General features: G+C 41.5%; 1 protein-coding gene and 1 long non-coding RNA gene across 2 annotated transcripts in view; both read right to left on the bottom strand.

Annotated features, from left to right (window-relative positions):
- Positions 1 to 19,295, bottom strand: part of SMYD3 (SET and MYND domain containing 3) — a 758,734-nt gene that overhangs the window by 24,222 nt on the left and 715,217 nt on the right. The gene's annotated exons all lie outside the window — the stretch shown is intronic.
- Positions 2,119 to 8,310, bottom strand: LOC116273698. Its single transcript, XR_004182019.1, has 2 exons — positions 4,951 to 8,310; positions 2,119 to 4,862 (listed from the first exon to the last, which is right to left on the bottom strand). It is a non-coding gene; the product is annotated as an uncharacterized LOC116273698 (long non-coding RNA).

Raw genomic sequence — 19,295 nt, forward strand, 5'->3', positions numbered from 1 at the left:
ATTGCGGGCCTGGTTTTGTTTCTGGAGGCCTCCCAGCTGCAATACAGAATAAAACTCGTGATTTCTTGCTGGAGTATAGCTCCAAGGAGAACTGGTCAAGCTCACTCCTGCTGGGAGATTCTCCAAGGGTGTGGCCTTCCATCCACTTTATGGTGTAGAGCAGGGATGGGGAGAGAAGAGGGCCTGGAGGTAGTAGTCTTGACAGGACAAAAAGACAGTCATCTTTTTGATAGGACTGTCAAAAATAAAGACCAGGATTACAGTCCAAAATGAAGCAGCAATCAGGTGTGTCCAAGGACTGTGAGGACTAAAGCAGGAGTCGGAGTGAGAAGGTGAGGGGAAGGTGCACCTATGAGATGCTGGATTCTGGGTCCGGCCCCGTAAGCTATCTGCAGAAGTCCAAAGTGAGTCCCTGCCCTTGGTTAGCATGTAGTTTGCAGGTGAAGCAAATGAAATCATGATACAGAAAGGCGTGTGACAGCCACCTGACCAGGGCACAGACAATGTGTGCTCTGGGAGCACCGGGACCACAGTGATCAGTGGAGTGGCAGAGTTTCAGCGGGTTTCCACTGGAGATGAGGATGGGATCCTGGGACAAGGGAAGAGAGGGATGCTTGCTCTGGTAATGGGATGGGAGGCTGAATGCCAAGGGGCAGTGAGCATGCTGGTCCGGCCAGCAGAGGAGGGGAGTGGGAACGGAGGTGCACTGGAGGCCAGGCTGTGCAGAGGCACACGCGCAAAGCTAGAACTCTGGACTTCCCTTGCCAGCAGTGAGGCACTACCAAAGCGGGCTGAGGATATTTCATCAGAATAGAAAACCAAGAACATTGGAAAACAGACCCTAGAGGCAAAAAGACTTGAGGTAGGATGGTGGCAATATCAACAGAAAAGGAGGACTTGGTAAAAGAAAGGTTATGTGGGTGATTTAACAGAATCTGGGGATCCAAGGGGGTGCAGTGGAGTCTGAGCTGACTCCGTGATTCAGAAATAGAAACACCTCCACAAAAACATACAAGCAAAGCATATAACGAAATCATTCAACAAGGCAGTTTGTTTGGGTGTTATAAATTTTCCTTTCATAGGTATAATGCTAGCAATCACATGTTCCAGAACGCTTGGCCTAGATTGGAAAAAAATGTTTTAGGTGTTTCTATGGTGAATAAGTGCATAAGAAGAAATGGGTTTAAACACGCAGAGAAAAGAAGGAAATGTGCACACCAGCTTTAACTCAGACCCATAAGCACCAAGATCTTACTGATATATTTCATAGGGAGGCCGAAGGTCAGGGAACTGGCATCTGAAGTCAAAAGGTCATGGAGAAGAAATATCTCAGAGATCCTGCCAGGCTGAGGTTGCTGATCTCTATTGGTTCTATGTGACGCAATTACCAATCGCATTATTCAGATAGCAGCTCTGGCATTTACAGGGTAGGAAAACGCCTTTGTTATTCAGGGCTACTGCTTTGGTTTGAATGTGTTCCCTCCAAAATGCAGATGCTGAAACTCAATGGCCACTGTGGCAGTGTTTGGAGGTTGGGCCTTTAAGAGGTGATTAGGTCACCAAGGCTCCTCCCCTTGCGAATGGGATCAAAGCCCCTTATAAAACAGGTTTCACGAACGGTTCAGCTTGTTTGCTTCCCACCGTGCAAGGACACAGTGTTCTTCCCCTGCAGAGGACGAAGCAACAAGACATCACCTTGGAAATGGAGAGCAGCCCTCACCAGACAACCTGCTGGCTTGGATTTTATGGCTTGAACTTCCCAACCTCCAGAACTGTGAGAAAAAAAAAAAAAAAAAATCTGTTCTTTGTGAATTACCGTCTATGGTATTTTGGTATAGCAGCACAAAGTTAAGACAATTATTTTTAAAAAACTGATCCAAAATATATTACTGAACCTGAAAGGAGAACTTAATCTGCCTGTTTAGATTGCATTTTAGAGCCGCTAAATAGCTCCAGTTGTATGAATTTTAGCTGATAAATGTGGAATGAGGATGGAATTAGAAAAATCATTTTGCAACTCCTGGAGAATTATTTGGCCGAGGGGAGAAAATATCACTCGATGAAACCATTAGATAAAAGGATAGTAAAGAATTGTATAGTGGATGGATTAATTTGTTACCACCTGAATCCACTGATCAATCTTAGCATCACCAAAGCAGGATAACTAGACGCTGAGTGCCATCGGATGCAGAAGGAATTATTTTTGACTACCTATCAACTATCCTTGTGAAACAAAACAAAACCCCACACACTCAAGCTGAATCTAATCAAGCCTGCAAAGTTAAATCCCATTTCATGCGGAAAAACAAGGGACAGAGGAACAAGTAAAGCAGTCAGCTGAATCTGGGGTATGGGAAATTCTACAAGCCTGGACCCAAGATCTTCAACAAGTCAATCATAGCAAAAGAAAAAGATGGTAGCAGAAAAATACTATAGATTAAAAGAGATGTAGGAGATGTAACAATCACATACGAGGTGCAGACCTCGTGTATCCATACTCAGCCAAGACAACTGTAAAAAGGTATTTCTGAGATAATCCAGGAAACCTGAGCGTGAAATGGCATTGTGGATGGAAGAAAAAATGTCCACATTTTTCAGAAATACAAAACTGAGGTGCACATGAATTAAATGACCTAAAGCCTAATATCTGAGATGTCACTGAAATCTAGTCACTCCTCTGTATGCACAAGACGTTAGTTCCAGGATCCCCACAAATACCAAAGTCTGTGGATGTTTAACTCTCTTACGGTCAGCCCATGGTATCCCCGGGTTATAAATCCCCAGGTTCAGCATCTGCAGGTTCAACCAACTGCAGATCAAAAGCACAGTTGGCCCAGCATATCCACATGTTCTGTATCCAGTTCAATCAAGCACAGATCACTCAATGCAGAAGGCATGAATTTGGAGGGCCAACTGTATCTTCAGCAGATTTTCAGCTTCCAACAATGGTGGAGTAACTTATTTCAGACCAAGCAGCTTATCTGCTGCTGGAAACAGGAAAACATGGACCAAAAAGTATTCTTAAAAAAGTATTTTTAAGAATCTGTTTGAAGGTATCAAGGAGGCACTGAGGCAGCAAGATCTTGAAAAGTCAGGATCATGGAAAGAATGGAAGGTGAACCTTGTATTCATTGGTGCTTTTCCCTTTGATGATCTTCTAGTAGACACAGGCTCACCAGCTGAGCAATGTTTTTGGCAGTCTCATAGAAAAGGAGACACAGAAACTGGAATTCAGGGATCAACAATGATAACAAGGAGCTCTAGTAAACATCCCTGGCTTTCGATTCTGACCACCAAGGCATAGTACAGTAACTTAGAAATAAAGCAGCCACTACAAAGAATAAATCACTTCAAATCCTGATTGGATTAAGGTATGATCAAAGTAGACATCTCTGAAGGAGACAACTTCATCCCCAGCCTCAACTCACCTCACATTTTCTTACCTCACATGTTCTGCATTTGGTAACATTATAACCCGGCACACGAAAAGACAAGAACCCTCTGAAAACCAAGAGAAACAACACAGACCGTGAGACAGACCTACAGGTACTGAAACAGTAAGGTTCTCATACACGGACTTTAACTCATAAATGTGTTTCAGAACTTAAATAATAGGTAAGAATTTTAGCAGAAAACCAGAAATTATGTAAAAAATAACCGGTGGAAGTTTTAGAACTGAAAAATAGAAAACTAAAATTAAGAATTTAACCGCTTAGCGTTAGATTAGTCAGAGCTGAGGAAAGAATTAGTGAACTTCAAGGTGGGTCAAATGAGTATCTCCATCAAAAGACACAGAGACAATGGAATGGAAATAAACAGGGGCACAGGTCTCCTATGTGTCAACCGGAATCTCAAATGAGAGAAAGGAGAGAATGGGGCAGAAGCGATAGATAGATAGATAGATAGATAGATAGATAGATAGATAGATAGATAGATAGATAGGTAGATAGATAAATAGATCTAGCTGTAATGGTGGAACGTTTTCAAAACTAAAGACAGCAAGTCACAGATTCAAAAATGCTAAGAACTGCACAAAGACTAAAATAATTCAACAAAGGGAAAAAGAAGAAGGATGACGGATAAGGTAAGTGTGGCAAAATCTTGATAAGAATTACTGAAGCTGGATGATAGACGTAAGAAAGGTCATATTACTCTATTTTTGTGAACAGTTGAAAATTTTCATAATCGGGGCACTGGATTTTACTTTTTCACTTTTAGAAATGATGGACTTTGGTAGATAGCCTCAAGTTTCAAAAGATTTGGAATTTTACTAAATTTTGAGCCTTCTGTAGAAATAAAATGATACATTCAACGAACAGTATACAACAGCCTTCCAATGTTGTTTCAAGACGTTAGACATAGACTTGATAGCTAGAAAAATAGCAGAGGGAGCAACAGCCCACATTCAACATTAAAAGGCTTTGTTTTAGGTCTTAAAGTAAACCTAGAAACTCAGTGCCATGTGCCAGGAGTAAATGGGCAAAGAGGCAGGAGAGGCACATGGAGTCAGTCATCCAGTGTTCCTTAGGCTCTGTTTAATTTAAAGCAGCAGTTTTATGGAAGTTATTTATGCCTTTGTGGTAGGATAACTTTATTTGTAATATGATACATTTTTGTTGCGGCCGGGGGTGGGGGAAGGTCCTAACATGAGGAAACAAAACCAAAGTGGGGGGAGGGGAAAGATGGGCCCTACTGTCAAGAAACCACCTCAGAACAAGGAGAACTATTTCTTACCATGACCTTAATTAACCCAGGCTGTTACTCTGGAGAGGTGCTGTTTCCCAAGTGGGTGATGATTCATTGCTTCTCCATCACCTCTACTGCTGTGCTCCGCTGGTAACAGGAGATCAGGGCCATGAATTCTTGTTTCCAAAAGAAAAAGAACTTGGGTTCCAGCCCAGACGGAACCCTCGGCTCTTATTTGGTCCATGATATGTGCTATTGGCTCACCTCATTAAGAAAGATGGATCTGCACTCCCCCATCTCTACGTGAGTAACTGAAAGAAAATTCGCAGTGTCACGCAGAATTGGACAATGTCACAGTGAGATTTTGTCTCACTGCAATGAAATTTTTATTGCATTTCTTTTACTCCATAAACTGAGATACATTCTACTTCTCTTAAAAACTTTCACCAAATAGGTCCTTCACTCAAAAGGTAGGGTTTAGGCCAGGCGCCATGGCTCACACCCTTAATCCCAGTGCTTTGGGAGGCCAAGGAGAGAAGACTGCTCCAGGCCAGGAGTTCAAGGGCAGCCTGGGTAACACAGTGAGATGCCATCTCTGCAAAAGGAAAAAAAAGTTTAATTAGTCAGCCATGCATGGTGTTGCATAGCTGTAGCCCCAGCTACTTGGGAGGCTGAGGTGGGAGGATCACTTGAGCTCAGGAGTTTGAGGCTGTAGTGAGCCATGACAGTGCTGCTACACTTCAGCCTGAGTGACAGACAAGACTATCTCTAAAAATAAATACCTAATTTTTTAGAAGTAGGGTTTTCTTACTCTCATTAGTTTGACAATTAAGAGTTACTTGCACATGATCCATTATTAGAATCTTTAATCAGATAATAAGAATAAAAGAGACTTTCGATTATCTGAAATGTCCATGTTATTCACACTTAGGAGCACAGAGGGTAGGAAAGCAGTAGATAAATTAGAATGAAGGAGATAACAAGATTTGGGCTGAAGACAGGGCTCTTCCAATTAGCTGAGTGACTATTCACAATTAATGTGATAAGAGATTGGAGAGCATCTGGAAATGTATACAATTCCATACAAACACAAACTAGTATTAAGTTTCCAGTGCTAGTAAATGTATGGTAATTAGTGGAATGCACTGTTACACCCACATGGAGATTACACGCTGGGGGAGGGGGGAATCACTAAAATAAAAAGCATGATAGCATCAAAATGGTTATTTTCCACAGCCAAAAACAAACAGACAAACAAAAAACCACTTGAACTACTTCTACATTTGCCTGTTTCTTTTAAAATACAAGTGGCATGGGCAGCAACACAGAGGAAAGCCTGGAGTAGTTGAGATGATTCTGGATGAGCGTCCTCATTAAGGGAAAGACCTATGTTCTTATGTTGAGATGATACTGGATGAGCGTCCTCATTAAGGGAAAGATTTATGTTGCAGATAGGGCTAAGCATCCAATAATGAACCAAACTTGGGTTTTGGTCTCTCCTTCTAGAAAACACACTGAGAAACTACTGCCTATATTTGTAACTTTTATATTAAGCGTGTTCAATTATTTTCATTTCATTCTGGACTTAAAAGTTTCCTCACTCCCTTGCTCACAAGCAGCCTGGCTGGCAGAAGGGAAACCTCAGGGGCTGTGTGGCTGGCCCTCAGTGTGGCACAGGGGTGAGGACTGGCCAGCATCTTCCAGGCGGGCAGGACGGTCCTCCACTTCATGTAAACAGTTTCCTCTTGAAGACTCATAATAGTGATAATGCTGTCCTTTTGCCTGTCTCATATAAGACAGCACTATTTTTTTAGGGTATGACACATTTGATGACATCTTGAAGGATTTCAGAAAGACTGGCTACCACAACCGAAGTATAAAATAACCATAATTTAGCTTAATACATCCTTGAGAAAAAAATGGTAATGAGATTTTCCCTACAGAAACTGCATTTATCCTGTAGTCTATCCTTATTATGTGGGCAATAAAAGATAAGGTTCTGAATGTATACACTAAAGCCCTCAAAAGATGGTCATATCATTGAGGTCATCCCTCAAGAAGAAACTTACAGCAGAAATTTTACAATTTTCATAAAAGTTTAAATTTATTTGAATGTTGTAGTTCAAGTTTATAAAAGCTGGTTTACGTTCTACTCCTAGAAATGCAGCAGGCATGGTAGCTATACCGATTCAATGGAAACATACTGAAAACGATGTAAAATGCTTGATGAAATATTCTAAAAAGTAGTAAGGTGCTGGCGAAATAGTAAGGCACTGCCAGGCCAAAATGTGAGTGAAGAAGGACTCCTGACAAGTAAGCAGAATGGCCCAACAGCTGGTCTCTACCTGGAGTCTCTGTCCTCCCTGCTCTGCGGGGCGTGGGGGACCAAAGAGCAAGTCCACTGTCTCCCCAGCAGGATGGGGTCTAGCAGGAAATTCTTCCTTTTGGCCAACTTATTTGGAATGGCGAGGAAGACATGACTGCAGATAACAGAAGGAAACAGATTATATTCAAAAGAGTCACAGAGAGCTGACAGGCGGCTGCAAGAGTGGAAGCTGAAAGCCAGTGGAACGACAGCCGCCATGCGCCGGAGGAAAACAAACTCCTCCGCTAGAATTCTGCATCCCAAAAGACATCTTTCAAGAATAAGGTTGAAGAGCTGAAGGGTGCAGGCTTCTGATGATGATGAAAATGTTCTAAAATTGACTGTAGTCATGGTTGCACATATATTTAAATATATTGAACCCCACTGAAGTATACACTTTAAACGGATAAACTGTAAGCTGTATAAATTGTCTCTCAATAAATCTCTTAAAAAGGATAAAGATGAAATAAAAATACCTTTAGACAAAGAAAAATTGAAAATGTGTCACCAGATCTTCACAAAAGGAATTTCTAACATTCTAGGTAGAAGGAAAGTTATCCCAGATGGATGGTGTAAGATACAAGAAAAAACGGACAAAGAGAATGCTTCATATGGGCAAATCTATGAATACGGACAAAATAATTTTTATGGGTTAACAATACGGTAAAAAATTAAAATACACAATAATCGTAGCATATACATCAGTTGGAGAAACAGTCAGATTCAATTGTTCTAAAGCCTCTCCACATCCATAAAGCGCCTGAGAAAGTAACATACTTTCTTTACAATTCTTTAACAGTTCATCTGTGACTTATATATCCTTCACGGTATATGATTTATTTAATAATTTTAAACATCTGAAAAACTGATTTAATGTTCTGTTTTAATTTCTTAGTATAAAGCCACTTTGCCGAGAGCAGTCAGGTTAACAGGTAATCTAGGGATTTAATGATCTCCGAGATTGAGTGTTAAATCAATAAGAAAGTAACACTGTGGTTCAAAAATACCTACATACCCTTCCCTTGCTTGGAAAGAAAAGATGAAAGTTACAAAAATTAAACATGAATAAAAATCTGCACAATTTACTTTAAAATAGAAGATGAAATGTAGTTTGGCATCAGTGAGCTCACCAAGCAGTATGTATCTGTATCTACAATGTTGTTTAACACTATACTTATATGTTGTTGTTGACATATATTTTAGTGTTACTGGTACTCTTATTGAAATCAATCACTACAGATGCCAAGTACTCAGAGCCCACAGACCTTGAAGAAGTCACAGGATGGGTTTTCACAGCACAGGTGTTGGGAGGTTCTGGGAAGCAGAGAGGTTCTCTTCTTTGAAGATTTTCGAAGAAAAAATACAGCCTCTTGTGGCAGAGTAGCTAGCACTGCTTAGAGGCAGAATCATGAGAAAGTGAGGCGATAGCAGAGGTTGGTAAACTTCACCTCAAAGCCAAATCCCATGAGCAACATGCTTTTGTAAATAAGGTTTTGTGAGGACACAGCCGTGTCCATTCATTTATATGCTGTCCACAGTTGCTTTCAAGCTACAAGAGCACAATTAAGTAGGTGGATGTATGGCTTGCAAAGCTGAAAATCTTTACTACCTGGCTCTTCACAGAATAGTTGCTGACGCTTGCTCTACAACAAAGGAGCTACTAAAAATAAGAGGCGAGGAAGAGGATCCCTTACAAAAATTATCCTGCAATGGACAACCATGGGTATGTCTTGGTAGTGGGGCTGCCTAGTTGTCTGTGTCACTAGCAACAATAATGGTAATTATAGTAACAGCATTTCACACAGTTAGTGCCTTTGCTTCATGTCAGGCACTGTCCTAAGGACTTTTAGTTCAATTTATTCTTTAAAAAAAAAAAAATCTTATTCAAGCAGACACTGGTAATGATGGTATAAAGTAATTAGTGATTCTTGTCCATAGAAAATGAGTACAAGACTAGTCAAAATTGCCAAAGGCAACCACTTTAGGGCATCAGAAATTGATCTAAGGTAGACAAAAAATTGAGAAGTGTTTATTTTTTTAAATAGCTATATTTTAGGGTAAGAAAATCAGGATTCTATGGTCTTCTTGCCTGAGGCTATTTCCATCTACCATTCACCCCCAAGTCAGTCTTAGAAGGAATGAGACCAGCTCTCCACATCACCTGGGTAACTGGGAAATTGCATGTACACAAGGGGGACCCAAAAGAACCTCGTCAAAAGTAAAAACCAGGGGAGATTTGAGGACCTTGGATGTATCTTCTCACGCACAAGTGACCAGCGGAGTGGAAGCCTTATAGGCTCAAGGTATTTCCTAGAGGTCCTCTGTGTCTTCTGCATAGCTTCGTGGTCCGCCCATATCACAAAAAAGAAGAAGAGTAAAACACTAAGCAAAGACAACACTGATGAGCTCCACTGCGCACTCCACACTCTGCAGCTGAAGTCCAAGTTACAAAACCATACACCACAAAATGCCCACCAACAACTCTCAGAACAAAACAGAATGCAGAGTTATAACACGTTATTTCAAATGTTCACTTCCCAACCCAAAACCAGGAGATATACTGTCTCTACACCCTGCCTCCCGCCCGCAACAAAATAAAGACAGAGGGCAGGATAATGATACAAAGTGTCAAAAGAAAGTATCAGCCAAGATATCTGTACCCAGAGAAACTGCCATTTAAAAATGAAGATGAATGTAGTAAAGATGAGTCTTTCTAAATTAACTTAGCGAAAGTGTAATAAAAATCCAAGCTTGATATTTGTAGATATAGACAAACTGGTTCCAAAATTTCTATGGAAACACAAAGGAATTAGAATAGTCTGAGCAGTTCTTAAAAAGAATAAAACTGAAAGGCTCACACAATCCAATTTTAAGACTTACTAGAAAGCCACAGCACTCAAGACGGTGTGGCGTTGGCAAAGAGATAGACACGAAATGAATGGAACACAACAGAAATTCAAGAAATTGATTCACACAAATGTAGCCAATTATTATTTCCTCTTTTTTTACAGCATAAGAACAACTCAGTGGAGTCACCATGGCATTTTTAACCATCCTCAACAACACCTGTTATCTACCTTTTCTATTCTATCCATCCCAGTGGGTGTGCAGGGCTCTCTCACTGTGGTTTTGGTTTGCATTTCCCTCATGGTTAATCATGCTGAGCATCTTTTCATGTGTTTATCAGCCATTTGGATATCTTCTTTGGAAAATGTATAGTCCAGTTTAGGAAGAAAAACGAACTTCAACCTGAACTTCATAACTTGTATCAAGGTCAATTATGAGGCCATGAACTCAAATAGATCATTGATCTAAATACAAACTTGTAAAAATGTTAGAAGACATGGGAGAAAATCTTCATGACCTTGAGTTAGGCAAGAGTTCTTATATATGACACCAAAAACATGATTCATAGAAGAAAAAAAATGGAAAAATTAGATTTCATCAAAATTAAAAGCATTTACTCTGTAAAAGATACATTTAAAAGATGGAGGCCTGGCTTGGTGGCTCACACCTGTAATCCCAGCACTTTGGGAGGCCGAGGTGGGTGGATCACCTGAGGTCAGGAGTTCGAGACCAGTCTGGTCAACATGGTGAAACCCCGTCTCTACTAAAAATACAAAAATTAGCTGAGCATGGTGGCATGCACCTGTAATCCCAGCTACTCAGAGGCTGAGGCAGGAGAATCACTTGAATCTGGGAGGCAGAGGTTATAGTGAGACAAGATTGTGCCACTGCACTCCAGACTGGGCGACAGAGTGAGACTATGCCTCAAAAAAAATTAATTAATTAAAATTTTTAAAAAAGAAACTATATCTGATATCTATGTGTTCAGAGCTTTCTTTGCTCAGGCACCCTCTTCCTCCCACAGTCTCTGAAGGCCAGGTAAAAAGGCTAGTTCTTTACCCTCCCTCTAAACCAATTATGTGTTACTCCTTCTAGATTGTGGAAGTGTATATGCATTTCCTTTACTTAATGATAGAACCAAATCCCTACTTAGAGGTCAAATCACTGTAGTTCCTTTAATCTTGTTCCCAGAGGAGACCCTGCAGTCATGAATAATCTTATTTTGTACTTATCAACTTGTAAGATTTTGACAGTTTTTGGTAATGCACAAACAGCCATAAATACTGCTCAAGCAGTATTTCTCCAAGGGAGGAAGAAAGGGAAAAAGATGAGGGAAGAGTAAACATTCATGAGAAGAAAGATTTCTCCCCTTTGGGAATCTATTTATTTTGCCATCGTCAAAGTGAGTCAGGAATTCAAACACCTGACAGCACAGAAGTGGCAAAACCATTTGGGTTTGACTTGATGGTCCTGAGAAACTGCTGGCCATGCTTTTCAAATTCTGCAAATATAATTAGTGGCTTGTTTGCTATTTTGGCAATTTAAAGCAGGGGGTAGGACTGCCTGTGACAAAATCAGTAATTGAATGATTAAACTAGATGCTCATAGTCAAAGTGGCATCTGGCAATGTACCTCTAATACAACATTCCCATTTTTAAAATACCTATTGAGATATAAAAACAGATTTAAATATAAAAAAATTAAATTCAACTTAAAACACTTTAAAACTAGGGCCAATGCCTGAGTCTAGAAAGAGACCACCTAATGCCAGGGTCTAAGAGGTCTTCTGAGCTACAATTTTACTGAGGGCCATGCGCAGTGAAATGCTATGAGGGTAAGACGGCCTGCTTGGAAAGAGTGACAAGGACCCTTCACACTGTCTGAATCATGGATCGGAAATCAAGTCGTCTGCACCAAGCGAGAATCTGCACAACTGTCTGTGCACCATGTGGGGCTGGCTCCTACAGCCGACAGACTCACTCACTGTGGTCCCTCTCTCCTCAGCCAATTCAGACCTTTATTCCATAGATAGACTTTAACTCCTAGGAAAAAGCACGGTAGAGAGTGGAGAGAAGTGGTAGGAATGGTGTCACACTGAATACTGGCCTCAGCAGATCTCATACATAACGTGATAAGAGAAGGCTGAGATACGAGGAGCCTTGACAGAAGTACATTCTATAGTGTTTAGTTTTCAGTGTACTTTGTTTCATGTACCAGAAAAGCAAGATAAGAGAAGATGCCATTTCAGTCAACCAGTTCCCAATAGATAAAAACACCCTGGATTGTGAGAACGGGCTGTAGGCTGAGCATCTCCATCTGCTGTCCAGTTACAGATCTGATGAGGGAATCCAAAGAGCACTGAGTCAAGGGCAACGTGTGTACTATTTCCACCAGCAAACATTAATACTGAATGCTTTCACACTAAAATGGGGGAAAAGGCAAGGATGTCTGCCATCCATACTCATATTCAATGTAATACTAGAAGTACTGGCCAGTGTCATAAGGCAAAAAAAAAAAAAAAAAAAACAGGATATAGAACAGAAAGGAAAAAATAAGCTGCCCCTATTTACAGGTAACATGATTGCCTATGTAGAAAATCCCAAGGAATTTTCAAAAACATTTTTAGATCTAATAAGTGAATTAAGTAAAGCAGCAGGACAAACTCAACACATGAAAATTAATCATGCATCTACAGACTAGCAAGACATACATGAAAACCAAAATAAACACAGTAATACAAAATTACTTAAGTATGAATTTAAAATTGAATACTTAGGTACACATCTAAAAATACCATGGACAGTATCTGTATACTAAAAGTACAAAACACAGATGAAAGATCTAAATAAATAAAGAGCTACACTGTGTTCGTGCATTGGAAGACCCAACATAGTGAAGTTGTCAATTCTCTCCAAATTGATATATAGGCCAATTTCTATCAAAACTCCAGCAAGAGTTTCTGTAGAGATAGACATGAGTATTGTAAAATTAGCATGCAAAGGGAAAGGAACTAGAGAAGCTAACACAATTTTGGAAAAGGAGTAAAATTGGAGATTCATGTGATCTGATTTCAAGTGTTTCTACAGAAGTACACTACTCATGACCAGAAGTAGCAAGCACTAGTTCTCTTGCTAATTCTGGGGTGTTCACTTACCACACTGCTCCCCTGTTCCCAGTTTTCCACTGTACTTTGGAAAAGCTAGTTTGGAAGCATTGCGGGAGAGGTATCTAAGCATCTGTGTATGTCAAATGGTTGTTCTCGTCATCTACTGCTGTGTAAGAAACCACCCCAAAATGGAGTGGTATAAAATAATAACCATTTTCTTAAGGTCACATATTCTGTGGGTCAGAAACTCAGAAAGGGTACAGCAGGAATATCTCCCATCTGTTCTATTATATCTGGGCCTCAGTTAGGATGACTTAAATAGCCAAGGGTGTCTCAAAACAGCAGCAGCTCGAAGATCTATTTCCAAGATGACTTCTTCATTTCACCTCTGGCACCTGAGCTCAAGTGACCAAAAAATGAACTCAAGTAGGGACTATCGACAAGAGTACTTAAGTGGCCTCTCCTTTTAGGTTCTCAAAACATGGCAGCTTGGTTCTAAGAGGGAATGTCACAAGAATGACCTTTCTGGAAAGCCGAGTTTTGCCAAGGACCAAGGCAGAAGCTGCAAGGGTTCATCTACCTTAGCCTTGGAAGTCACACTAATTCATTTCTGCTGCATTCTAGCAGTTACAAGAGCATCACTTAGGGAAAACGAGATTCAAGGGGAGAGAATTTAGACTGAATTTTTTTTTTTTTTTGAGATGGAGTCTCATTCTTGTTGCCCAGGCTGGAGTATAGTGGCACAATTTTGGCTCACTGCAACCTCCACCTCCTGGGTTCAAGGGATCATCTGGCCTCAGTTTCCTGAGTAGCTGGGATTACAGGCTGCACCATTGTGCCTGGCTAATTGTTTTGGGTTCTTAGTAAGGATGGAGTTTCACTATGTTGGCCAGGCTGACCTCAAGGTTGGATCAGGTGGATCGCTTGAGGCTCGAACTCCTGACCTCAAGTGATCCATCCTCCTCGGCCTCGCAAAGTGCTGGAATTACAGGCATGATCCATCACGCCAGGCCAGACTCAATGTTTGATGGGGAAACGGTAATCTTACATTACAGAGAGTGTGGAAGTGGAAGAAGAGATATTGTAGTGGACATCTTTTGAAAATACAAATTGTCACAATGGTTACAGTAAAAAAATACAGAAGCATTTAAAAAAAATCCTCCACTAAAGTAATTTCCACTTTATCCAGGTATTATGTTACAACCTCAGAGCCTCTCTAAGTCCTTTCAATCAACAGACTAAGTTTTTATCACTCACATGGAAGGTTCTATTATACTTGCAGATGCAATACTGTGCCTTTCACATGCTCCCTAACTAACAAAGTAGTATTAGTTTACACTCACTTCCCTACCCCACCTTTTGGGTGGGTGATTCCTCACCATGAGGATCCCTTTGCCCAACCGCTCCCCATCCCCTTGGTGTTTTCTTTCAAAAGACAGGGCACCCCTCCCCCAGAGAGACAGCAAGCAAGTGAGAGAGACAGAGAGCGAGCCAGGGAGCGAGAGAGAGGGAGAGAGGGAGAGAGAGAGAGAGAGAGGGAGGGAGTGAGAGACAGAGTGAGGGAGTGAGAGAGTGAGAGAGTGAGAGAGTGTGAGAGTGAGAGAGTGTGAGAGCGAGAGAGACAGAGTGTGAGAGTGAGAGAGACAGAGTGTGAGAGCAAGAGAGACAGAGTGTGAGAGCGAGAGAGAGCGAGAGAGAAAGAGAGCGAGGGAGAGAGACAGCGAGGGAGAGAGACAGTGAGAAAGTGAGAGCGAGAAAGTGAGGGAGATAGCAAGAGAGCGGGACAGCGAGAGCAAGAGAGAGAGCGAGAGAACGAGAGCAAGAGAGCGAGAGTGAGAAAGCGAGTGAGAGCAAGACAGACAGCAAAAGCGAGAGAGCGAGAGCAAGAGAGATAGCGAGAGAGAGAAAGCAAGAGAGAGAAAGTGAGAGCGAGTGAGAGAGAGCAAGAAAGAGAGTGAGAGCGAGAGAGTGAGAGCAAGTTGAGAGACAGGCAGACAAGGTCTTGCTCTGCCACCAGCTGCAGTGCAGTGCTGTGACTATAGCTCGCTGTAACCTCAAAGTCCTTGGCTCAAGAGATCCTCCTGCCTCATCCTCCCAAGTAGCTAGGACTACAGGTGTATGCCACCATGCCTGGCTAATTTTATTATTTTTATTTTTTGTAGAAATGGGGTCTCGCTATATTGGCCAGGCTGGCCTCAAATTCCTGGCCTCAAGCAATCCTCCCATCTTGGGATTCCAAAGTACTGAGATTACAGGTATGAGCCATGATGCCCAGCCAGAATTTTCTAAAAGAGCCTTTTAGGATGCCGCTATACCACGGTTATATTTATTTTAACTTGTAGAAGTTTTTTGTTTTTTGTTTTTTTTAAATCACTATTGGAGACACTAGATACTACATCTATTACCTAAAAACTTACCATGATAACTAGTTGAGAACAAAGCTTTGTAAGAATAAGCACTGAGCTGAGTTGGCGTGTGGACAGGGGGATGGTGGCAACAGAATATTAAGAAGAGAAAGAAGGCTACAGAAACCTGGGTATGATATCAAAACAACAAAGATTATACCACCTAATAACTGTAAGTACAGTAAGTATGACACCTTTATACACCACAAGCCAAATTCACATCCACTGATTCATTAATTAAAGCTGTACAGTGTATTATTATGTTGCTAATGGTCAATGTACATGTTAACTTATCCATACAAGCTGAAATGATTTGGCCAATGCAATGCAAGAGCCACTGACATACTCTGAGACCAGAACTGAGTATGAACATGCCAGCAGCCCAGCATCACCCACCTCACAGTGCCCACCAGATTCTCACCTAATGGTCATGTACATGTTAACTTCTTATCATACAACTGAAATATTTCCAATCAATGCAAGAGCCCTGACATACTCTGAGACCACTGAGTATGAACATGCCAGCAGCCCAGCATCACCCACCCCACAGCGCCCACCAGGTTCACACGTGAAGCCAAATTCATCCCTTCAGACAAACAAACAAACAAACAAAGTGTTAGAAAAATGTGAAACCAGTGAATCTGCCAGCATGGTTGTTTCACATAGAAAACCTGGAATCCAACATGCAAATAAACAGCAGAATACTGTTGCTACCAGCTGTGATTCCATTTAAGACACCATTTGTGGAAAATATTTATTACAGTCTTCCATTTTCTCAGCACAAAATCAAAGAAAACTGAGAAATGTGAAATGACGTTGTCTTCAAAACTCCAGTCATAGAGTAACTCAGCTCTCGTGGCTATTCTCCGAAGACGCTATTGATGTTCTACCAGGTCGATGGAATAATCTAATTCGCCAGCAGGAAAAAATGCTGGCAAACAGAATTGTGTTCATTAGAGCAGTATCTTTACAACGCCTTCTTCCCCTTTCATCACTTTTCAAGATCACACATCGTGCCACAGGGCCGACCCACAACCTTGCTATGCCCTGGATATTTCAGTATTTTTTACAGTTGGAAGCAGATTTTTAATGCTTTTGCAAATTACAGCTCTTTTTGCTAAAATGGGCTCATTTACGCGGCTGGGGAAAGGCAGTCTCTCTGCCTCCCTCTCTCTGAAGTCCTATGAGGCAGCTCTTCACACGCAGCTCCCATTACTTCAGGCTCATGAGTTCCTGCGGGGGCAGAGTCTCTTCCACAATCAGCTCATCAGACCAGGTGCTGGACCAGTTCACATCAACGTTGTGAAGTAAGCATCATTTGTCTTCACTCCCTTTCCATTCCTCTTAGTTCCTGACAATTTTTCTCTTTCCCTTGGGCTGAAGGACTCACCAACGGCCTTCTTAGTGTGGCCTCACAAACGATGCCTTTTCCAGAGCAGCTTTCCCCAGAAGTTCCCTCTTTACCCAGTCAAAACTTCCAAGCCTCCTTTGGAAAAGTCTGATCTCATCCGGGTGTTAAAAAAAAACCCACCTTATTAGATGAAATTACAAGTGTTAATGATTAATAATTTCATAGATGAGTTTAGATTTTGAGGGAGAAATTTTTACGAACTCAAAACAATTTTTAATGGGTAAAATTTGAGACAACACAACTACATGCTGCATTTTCATCTGTGGGAAGGAAAAAGATTTTGGGGCACAAGCGACTCCCAGATTCTTCAAAAGCAAACCACAGAGAGTGGAGATTCATGTGTGTGGTAGAGGTCCAAGCACACTATGGGGAGTCGACTTTCGAACTGGGCAATGTACTGGTCACACACTCAACCTTGCCAGTGAAGTGTCCTTTAAATCACTTAGTCCTGTGAAGCAAATGCAAGATGCATGGATTGGCTTGCAACCACCTGACCAGACTAGCACAGGGAACAGGGCGAGGAGAACGGTGAGCAGGGCACCTATGAAGCACTGCTTCTACTTTCTGAGCTGCTGGAATAGACTACCAGCTTTGTGGTCTGCATTCCTCTACTTCTACTCAGTATTCACATGACTCGGCAGGCCAGATGTTATTCCTGCCTCATGCCTACTAGGTTAAAGGAGGGGGGATGCTTTACTTCCAACTATTGAAATGAATCACAGATTGTTTAGAGCCAGAAGGAAGCAGAGATCACCTACTTCAACCCTGTTACCTTAAAGATGATGAAATAGCCTAAAATACGAAAAGCAATGGCAACAAAAGCCAAAATTGACAAATGGGACCTACTTAAACTAAAGAGCTTCTGCACAACAAAAGAAACTACCATCAGAGTGAACAGGCAACCTACAGAATGGAACCTACAGATTGCAGAAAATTTTTGCAATTTACTCATCTGACAAAGGGCTAATATCCAGAATCTACAAAGAACTCAAACAAATTTACAAGAAAAAGACAACCCCATCATAAAGTGGGCAAAAGATATGAACAGACACTTCTCAAAAGACGACATTTATGCAGCCAACAGACACATGAAAAAATGCTCATCATTACTGGCCATCAGAGAAATGCAAATCAAAACCACAATGAGATACCATCTCACACCAGTTAGAATGGCAATCATTAAAAAGTCAGGAAACAACAGGTGCTGGAGAGGATGTGGAGAAATGAGAACACTTTTACTCTGTTGGTGGGACTGTAAACTAGTTCAACCATTGTGGAAGACAGTGTGCCAATTCCTCAAGGATCTAGAACTAGAAATACCATTTGACCCAGTCATCCCATTACTGGGTATATACCCAAAGGATTATAAATCATGCTGCTACAAAGACACATGCACACCTATGTTTATTGCGGCACTATTCACAATAGCAAAGACTTGGAACCAACCCAAATGCCCATCAATGATAGACTGGATTAAGAAAATGTGGCACATATACACCATGGAATACCATGCAGCCATAAAAAAGGATGAGTTCATGTCCTTTGTAGGGACATGGATGCAGCTGGAAACCATCATTCTCAGCAAACTATCGCAAGAACAGAAAACCAAACACCACATGTTCTCACTCATAGGTGGGAACTGAACAAGGAGAACACTTGGACACAGGAAGGGGAACATCACACACCAGGGCCTGTTGTGGGGTCAGGGGAGGGATAGCATTAGGAGATATACCTAATGTAAATGACGAGTTGATGGGTACAGCACACCAACATGGTACATGTATACATATGTAACAAACCTGCACGTTGTGCACATGTACCCTAGAACTTAAAGTATAATAATAAATAAATAAATAGCCTAGAAAAGTTGCCATAGGCCCATTAAGGCCATGCAGCAAGCTCTAAGCCCCTCAGATCTATCAACTTGGGTACATAAAAGGTGCTTAATAAGTGTTTGCTAACCTAGTGGCCGGATTCCTGACATCTGCTTCCTGGTTTCATGCTCCTTTCACTGTAACTCCCTCCCACGCCCACCATCCCCACTCCCACATTCTTCGTTCCAGTCTCTGGTGGAAAACAATCCTAGACCATGCCAGAGTCCAGCATAAGACCCCAAAGTGAGTTAGAGGACAGTCCACTTACTCAGTTATTTATGACTCTAATTATGTGCCAAGCAGTGTATCTTTTGTTCCTACCACAGGCTTCAGAAACGGCCAATTCTTTCTTCCTTCCAGGAGGAGGTATGGACCTAGGGGACTGAGGAGGTGGCTGTCAGGGAAGCATTCCTGAAGTTTCTCTATCACAGAGTGTCCTTGAAAGGTGAAGTCAAGAACTCCTCTTGAAATACAGCACCAGGAGCTTTGGGAGTCTGGGATGCTTGCGGATGACGCCCCTTAATGAAATGTAGGCATGACAAGGTGTACCGTAGCACTAGATTCAGACCATGATAATGTGCCATCTTCAGGGACCTGAATT

The sequence above is a fragment of the Papio anubis genome, chromosome 1 (genome assembly GCF_008728515.1).
Source record: "Papio anubis isolate 15944 chromosome 1, Panubis1.0, whole genome shotgun sequence".
In the NCBI taxonomy this organism is placed as follows: Eukaryota; Metazoa; Chordata; class Mammalia; order Primates; family Cercopithecidae; genus Papio; species Papio anubis.